The 8,774-nt window shown below is 39.7% G+C and overlaps 1 non-coding gene across 1 annotated transcript; it reads right to left on the bottom strand.

The window, feature by feature from the left end:
• Positions 1–7,820: 7,820 nt before the first annotated feature.
• LOC141622155 (small nucleolar RNA R71) lies at positions 7,821–7,927 on the bottom strand. The gene has a single exon (XR_012532883.1). It is a non-coding gene; the product is annotated as a small nucleolar RNA R71 (small nucleolar RNA).
• Positions 7,928–8,774: the final 847 nt, after the last annotated feature.

The following is an 8,774-nucleotide window of genomic DNA, read 5'->3' as shown; positions in this document are numbered from 1 at the left end:
TTAGTCAACGTGACTTTACGAATTTACGCAATTATGGGATGTTTCGCCCAAGCGATGCTCATTTTTGTTTAATATTTGGGTCTTGGAATCATTTATATAATTTAGTGGGAGGTCGTTATATAAATGCTAAAACTTGCTAAACATGTTTTTACAAGTAATTTTTAAAACAATGAATGTTAATTTTTCCTTTTTGTTGTAGCATTTTAATTCGCAATGGCAACTTCATCAACTCCATCGACTACTTCACTAGGCAAAGATTCATGGCTAAGGTCCGTAATGGACAAATGTATTTTAAAAGATGACGGTAGTAACTTTCTTGAATGGGAATCCAACATCAAAAGTGTCGCGTTGTCCGACAATGTGCTCACTTACTTGACCGATGCTCCTCCAATCGAGCCCGGTGCATGAGCTTCATCGACGGTGCGGACCGCCTATGATGACTATGTGAGGATGTTGAATGATATCAAGAATGTGTTGATATGGTCAATATCGCCAAAGCTCAAGCTATCATGCGTTTCTTTAAATGCTTACGAGATATTCACTCGTATGATCACTATGTTTTCACAAACACCAAAAGTCCGTCAATACGTTGCAGCGGCACGCTTCTTTGAAGCTAAGCTTGAGAGGGGCCAAAAGGTTGGTCCCCATGTACTTAAAATGGTCGAATATGTTGACATCCTAGAGCGTCTAGGGTGTAAGATTCCTAAAGCTCTTGTGGTGGATCGAATCGTTCACTCACTCCCCACCAAGTTTGCCCACTTTAGGGTAAACTACAACATGAATGACATGGATAAGAGTTACCATGAAATTCATGCACTCCTCTCCCAAGCGGAGAGGGATATGGAGGCTAGTGGGAGTGAAAAGGGAGTTTTTTTGACCATGAAGTTAAATAACATGTCTCTTGGAGTCAAGAAAGGAGAAGGGAAAGAAAAGTCCCAATTCAAGAAATCGTCAAAGAAAAATGACAAGGGAAAGGGGAAGGCCGTTGAGAATGGCAATCCCAAGGCAAAAAGTGTCAAGCTCTCCGAGGCCGAATGTTTCCATTGTAATGGGAAGGGGCATTATAGGAGGAGTTGTCCCAAATACTTGGAGGATCTCAAGGAAGGGCGTGTGACGCCTATTGGTATGATTTCCTCTCTCTATTTGATAGACGTTAATTATGCTTGTACTTCCACTTGGGTACTTGATACCGGATGTGGCTCTCACCTTTGTAACCATTTGCAGGGTATAAGGGACGTGCAAGCACTAGCAAAAGGTGATGTGGATCTCCGCATGGGCAATGGAGCTAGAGTAGCCGCCGTTGCCGTAGGGACATATGTGCTCACTTTAACTAGTGGTTTAGAGTTGTATTTAAATAAGTGTTATTTTGTACCAACTTTAACTAAGAACATCATCTCCATTTCCACGTTAGACGCGGAAGGCTTTTGTTTTATGATTAAGGACAAGTGTTGTAATTTTTCTTTTAATGATGTGGTTTATGGCAAGGCCATTTCAAACGAAAAAGCTCAAAAAGGGTGATCCAAATGAATCCTACCTTTGGCATTGTCGTTTAGGCCACATAAAACGAAAGACGCATTAAGAGACTTGCTTTATCAAAAGTGCTCAAACCATTTGGTTTCGAATCTTATGGTACATGCGAGTCTTGCCTTCTAGGCAAGATGACTCGTGCACCTTTTGCGGGAAAAGGGACACGAGCTAGTGAGGTTTTGGCTCTCATACACACGGATGTGTGTGGACCATTAACCATCACCGCTAGAGGAGGTTTTCGCTACTTCATTACTTTTACTCATGACTTAAGTAGATATGGGTATGTCTACTTAATGAAGAACAAGAGTGAAGCCTTTGACAAGTTCAAAGAGTTTCAAAAAGAAGTAGAGAACCAATTGGATAAAAAGATAAAGACTCTACGGTCCGACCGTGGTGGTGAGTATCTAAATATTGAATTTGATTCACACCTAAAAGATTGTGGTATAGTATCATAATGGACTCCTCCTGGCACACCGCAATTAAATGGTGTGGCCGAAAAGAGAAACCGAACTTTACTTGATATGGTTCGGTCAATGATGAGTCTAACTGAGCTTCCTAGTTCATTTTGGGGTTTTGCCCTCTTGTCTGCAGTATTTTCACTAAATCGAAGCCCGACTAAAGCGGCCTATAAGACTCCATATGAGATATGGACATAGAAAGTCCCTCATTTGTCATTCATGCGAATTTGGGGTTGTGAAGCGTACGTTAAGATCAAGTCTGACAATAAGCTTGCACCCAGGTCTGACAAATGGCTTTTTGTAGGACATCCAAGGGAAACACGTGGCTATTACTTCTACAATAAACACGAGAACAAAGTGTTTGTGGCTCGTGATGCTGTCTTTCTAGAAAAGGAGTTTATTTCTAGAAGACAGAGTGGGAGAAAATTTGAACTTGAAGAAGTTCGAGAGCCACAAACCGAGAATGAGGTAGAGGAGAACGTGGAGGAAAGCATTCCCTCTTCCTCTGAAACGGTAATTGTTCCTAGAAAGTCAAGTAGGATTTCTAATCCACCTGACCGTTACCTTGGTAACATCGAAGAGGATGGTGTTTTATTACTTTTTAAAAGTGATGAACCCACTACCTACAAATCGGCCATGTCTAGTCCCGACTCCTCGCTTTGGCTAGAAGCCATGCGGTCCGAAATGGATTCCATGTACGAGAACCAAGTATGGGACTTGGTGGATTTACCTGAGGGAGTGCGACCTCTTCAGTGTAATTGGATATATAAAATTAAGCTCGGCGTGGATAAACATGTGGATGTTTACAAAGCTAGATTGGTGGCAAAAGGTTTCACCCAAGTTCATGGTTTACACTATGATGAAACCTTCGCTCCAGTCGCTATGTTTAGGTCCATTAGGATAATCTTAGCGGTTGCCGCATTTCATGATTATGAGATTTGGCAAATGGATGTCAAAACCGCCTTCTTGAATGGGATTCTAGAAGAAGAGGTGTACATGATACAACCCGAAAGTTTTGTGGATACATCTAAGCCTAAGAAGGTGTGTAAGCTCAAGAAGTACATTTATGGTCTTAAGCAAGAATCTAGGAGTTGGAATCATCGCTTTGATCATGTTATTAAACAATACGGTTTCACTAGAAGTGTGGAAGAACCGTGTTTATACATGAAGTTTAGTGGGAGTAAGGTTGCATTCCTTGTCCTATATGTGGATGACATATTGCTCATTGGGAATGACATTCCATCGCTCACTTCCGTTAAGGAGTGGCTAGGGAAACACTTCCAAATGAAGGACTTGGGAGAGGCACAACGAATCTTAAGTATCCGGATCTTTAGGGATAGGTCCAAAAGGATACTAGCATTGAGTCAAGAAGCTTATATTGACAAAGTTCTTGACCGGTTCAATATGAAAGACTCCAAGAGAGGATTTCTGCCTATAGGCCAAGGGATTGCTTTGAGCAAGTCACAGTCTCCCTCTACCCCTAAGGAAATTGAACACATGAAGACCGTCCCTTATGCTTCCCCTGTTGGGTCTATCATGTATGCTATGATTTGCACTCGCCCCGACGTTGCGTATGCCTTGAGCATGACAAGTCGGTATCAAGCCAAGCCTGGTGAGAGTCACTGGATAGCCGTAAAGAACATCCTCAAGTACTTGAGAAGGACTAAGGATACGTTCTTAGTGTTTGGAGGAGAAACTGAGTTGTGTGTAAGAGGTTACACGGACACAAGTTTCCAAACCGATCGGGATGACATGAAATCCCAATCCGGCTATGTGTTTATGCTAAATGGAGGAGTTTTTTCTTTGGAAGAGCTTCAAGCAAAGTGTTACTGCGGATTCTACAACAGAGGTTGAGTACCTTGCGGCGTCCCGAGGTGCGAAGGAAGCTGTTTGGATTTGGCAATTCATGGAGGGGCTAGGAGTAGTCCATTCCGCCAAAGATCCTATCACTCTATATTGTGATAACAGTGGAGCTATTTTTCAAGCCAAGGAGCCTAAGTCTAGTAACAAATCTAGACACATTGAAAGGAAATACCATGTAATTAGAGATTATGTGGAAAGGAAGGAAATTGACATTTGTAAGGTTGGGACAGATGACAATATTGTTGATCCTTTAACCAAGCCTTTATCAAAGGCTAAGCATGATGGTCATGTCGTCGCTATGGGATTGACACGAGTACCAGATTTTCTTTATATTATGGATATGTAATAATTGGATAGTGTATCTTTTATTATATATATGATAATCACATTCATTGTTTTCGTATTCATTCTTTTATGAATTTTTATTTAGTGTGACTAAATTTTAATACCTTGTTTATCTGAATAAGTTGTGGAGACAATGTTGAACACTATTCAAGTGAATAAGATGAACATTGTATTTTGTCCCTAGTCACTTAATGAGGTGACGTCTCGGAGTGACTAGATTGTAAGTCGATTGATGGTTGTTCAACACCATAAGGTCATATGTGATGACTGGTCGATTACATAGGCAGAGTGTGTGACACTTTGCCGGACAGTGACCATTTAGAGAGTCCCTAAGTTCTATTATAGACGCCTGGTCGTGGCGGGGATCTCTAAGATGTTCTAATGAGTCGATTCTTTTGACTGGAGACTATTATCTGAGCAGGTGCAGTTTCCGAGTGACTTTGGTTTTTGTCCTAGATCGTGCCGTGAAAGGAGGCCAAAAGGGCATTTACTAGGTCATGGTGACTTGTATTGTGCAAAAGGATAGATAGGGCATATAGGAATTGTCCACCCACGTTGGGTAACTATATCTCAAGGCCACTCGAGGAGTTAATGACTACAAATGCGTGGCCACGCTCGGAAGTAATCTGTGAGGAATTTTTCCGGTCAGGTAGTCACACTCCCGATCGAGAAAACCACTCGCGATGTGTTCATGTGCAAGTGCGAGCTGAAATACACCTTGCATTGAGTGGGAGATTAAAACGGACAAGAGAATTGGTAGCGCACACCTTGTGTCGGACAAGTGGGAGATTGTTGGAGTTAGTGTCCTCCACAATAGTGCGTTAACATAATAAATCTCATTAATGGAATATCATCAGATATTTAATTATTTGATCCTCGTCAGTTGATTAACATAAATCGATAACGGTTGGCTGACTAGAGTTTGACGTTATTGTCGTAAGACGTCGGTGATCAACTGACCCCTTTCGGTCACACCTAAAGGAACGAACCCCAATTGATAACTAATTAATTGTATGAGATAAAATTTGTTTAGTCCCTTGATTTATAGACTAAGAGGTTAGTCGATTATTTTTAGACAGATTTCGAGTTGCGAACTCGAGGAGCGACAGTTATTATTTAATTATGCGATAATTAAATAATAAGTTTTGGGAAACGAGTTTTAGTTAATTAACTGTTAATTTACTAAAATTGTACTAATTGATTAATGTGATTAATATTAGTACGTAAATAATATGTGTAGTGGTACACGTATATTTACGGAGTGAATTGGATGAATTAATTATGGAAGTATTTAAACATGATACGATGTTTAAAATGAAAATTACACGGATTTGTGCGACAAATATAAATACCAACATGGACCCGTATATGGTCAAGTGGACCGTGTAAAATAAGTGTAGTGGATGATTACTCACATAATCATTTTACCTTATTTTGTATACTACCATAATATATATCTTATACTAGATTTTGCATGTGATGTAAGATAAAATTATAAGACAAAAATTGTCCACTTGAGGACTCCACCACCCGCCACTTTTCCCCCTTTTACACTCCATATTTGTTCACATTTCTACACTACTTCATTCTTACACTCTACCATCTTTTGCATGTGAACATTTCTCTCTATCTCTCTACAATAATTCATCACTAGTATTCATTATTAATATTACTAAGATAAGTTAGTGATATTAATAATATTTATCAAGGGAGCAATATTAACAAGTTACTAGTACAAACTTGTTATTATTTTTGGGTTAGTTCTTGGGTGCAACTTGAAGGAGACTTTTCTTTTGAAGGTTTTCAAGGAGGATCATCCATATCATTTTAGTTGAAGAACATACTAGTAAGGAGAACTAGTTTGTGCCCATTTTACCAAATATTCAATGTAAGGAAATTGTTCTTTCCTTTTATGCTTTCATATTAGCATGCATGTTACATAGATCATATAAATGATAATTTATGAGATAAATTAATTTTATTAGTGAGTCTAATATGGATCTATGATCTTTCAAGATTAGCTTAGAATTAGTTGTTATCAATTTGTTACATTTAGTATTGGGTTGTTAATTGAAGATTGGTGAAGATTATTCTTCTATTTAATCAAAGATTGCAACTTTGTCTTCAATATTGGTATAATCTCTTCTGTATTATTGTTCATCTTTAATTTCAATTGTTTACATATTTGAATTGTTTAGTTAGTAATATTTGCAAACATGTTTTCTCTTGCTTGTTATATGCTAAAGTCTCCATCTTTTACCTTTATTATCATGAGTATGTGTGAGTAGTGCCTTACTAGAATGGAGGTGGAACTCTTGTAGGATTATAGGGGAGGATTAAGACATAGGAAGAATGAGACTATTGAGTTTATGCTTGTTGATTTTTATCATGCACACAAGATGTTTTTGAGAATGCTTAGGTGAGAATTTGAGCATTTAATCTATATTTCTACTTGTTGGGTGAGAGCTTGACTAGTAATTAGGAAGCACATGTTAAAATCAAGATGGGGTTAATTAGGTGAGTGCTTAATCAATCTTATTTAAGGGGTTAGTCTCATATCGAGAGATCGAGTATTCTTCATGTGCATGCTCTTGGTTTTACCTATCTATGTTCTTGTCCCCTCTTTCCCTACATGAGTGAACCCGATATCCTAGTTCTCTTAATCATTATCTCTTATCATCTTAAACATTTAGTTGTTCTTTCTCTTGTTCTTGTCTAGTTCCTTAGCTAATTTAAATCAACCCTCTTCCTTTAATAGAACTAAACTAGTATTTTAAACAAACAATCTTAGAACCATAATTCCGTCCCTAGGGTTCGACCTTTGCAAGCTACAACGTTCATTCGTACACTTGCGAAGCTAATACAAATAAAAAGCACAAATAGTTTTTGGCGCCGTTGTCGGGAACGACAATATTGGATAGGATTATTTGTTTTCATCTAGGCTTAGTTCCTTTATTTGTTGCTTGTTTGTTTTCTCCCCTTGTCCTAGTGCAACCCTTGCATTAGGACTATTTGATCTTTTGTTAAGTGCATGAATAAGTGCTACATTGGACCTCTTTTCCCACTTGATCACGAGATCGAGAAGACATTCCGGGCAATAAGAAGATTAGCTCTTTAGGCAATTCGAGGATCTCCACCCATTCTTAACCCACCAATCACCCAAAATTCCACAATTGATAATTCAAACCAAACACCCTCTTCCTCCACCCTATCACCCTTCATATTCCACATAACTCTCCCATCAACTCACCATGAAATTCACCAACACATTCACAATATTCCACCCATACAAACGATACCGAATCTCCACGAAACAACCTCATAAACGACGATATGGCGGACCAACCTATGGGATATTACAATAGACCGAACCCCAACCATGCTTGTTCGGCTATCAACTATGGAGCTCTCGCTCCCAATACATTTGAACTTCAACACCATGTGATCAACTACATGCAACAAGATGTCTTCCATGGGATGAAAAGTGAGGATGCACACCAACATCTCAGCTCATTCAAAGAGAAAGCGGGTTCTGTCAAGCACAACGGTGTAACCGAAGAGCAAATTCTCTTGATGGTCTTCCCCAAGGCTTTCATCAACAAGTTCTACCCACCATCTAAGACCGTAAGAATTCGCTATGAGATTCAAACATTCAAACAAAGACCCATTGAAACTTTAAGTGAAGCTTGGGAACGTTTTAGAGACCTCCTCGCATCTTGTCCACACCATGGTATCCCAAAATGGATGACCACCCAAACCTTTTTCTAAACTCTTGAGCAAAGGTTCCGGGACATGATCGTGGCGGCAACCGGTGGAAATTTTGATGGTATGAACAACGCTCAAATCGTGGAAATGATACAAAACATTTCCAAGATGAAGAGTAACTATGCTAGAGAAGTGGACTACAAAAGTGAAGGACCTTCCAAGATAGAGATGGAGTAAAAGGCAAAATTGGATACTTTGACAAAGGAATTTGAAGAGTTCAAAATGGGGAAGAAGCATGGGGATTCAAAGCATGCCAATGAGGGCGGACCTAGCCATTCGAAGGTCTATTACGTCCAAGAACCTAGGTCTCCACCTAGGCATTACCCTCCTCAAATGTTTTGCGATTATCGTGGCGGTGTGGGGGCACACCATTGAGTATTGTTCATCTATTCCACAAGATGATCAACAAGAGTGCTTTTCTCTTCAAGGACAAGGTGCACCGATGGTCTCCTACCAACGCCATGAGACCTTCTACCGTGCCTTTCCTAATCAAGACCCAAAACTTTCCTATGCGGGGCAACCATTGGACCCCAAATATCAACAACCTCAATAATACATGCCTCCACCAAAGCCCGATCATTCTAGGCAACAATCAAAACCAAGGCCAAGGCTCCAACTACCGAGGTCAAAGGCAACATGGCAATCCAAACTACATCACACCTCATCAAAGAGGCAACTACCGCAACCGCAACCAAAACCCTCCATACCAACAACAAGGCTATCAACCAAACTAACCATCTCAACAATCATACAACTAACAACAAGGATACCAACAAGGGTATCAACAACAACAAAATTCCTACCAACCTCCACAAA

The sequence above is a fragment of the Silene latifolia genome, chromosome 1 (genome assembly GCF_048544455.1).
Source record: "Silene latifolia isolate original U9 population chromosome 1, ASM4854445v1, whole genome shotgun sequence".
NCBI classification, from domain to species: domain Eukaryota; kingdom Viridiplantae; phylum Streptophyta; class Magnoliopsida; order Caryophyllales; family Caryophyllaceae; genus Silene; species Silene latifolia.
Note: the sequence above shows the minus strand (reverse complement) of the source record. Positions and strands in the feature narration are given on the sequence as shown.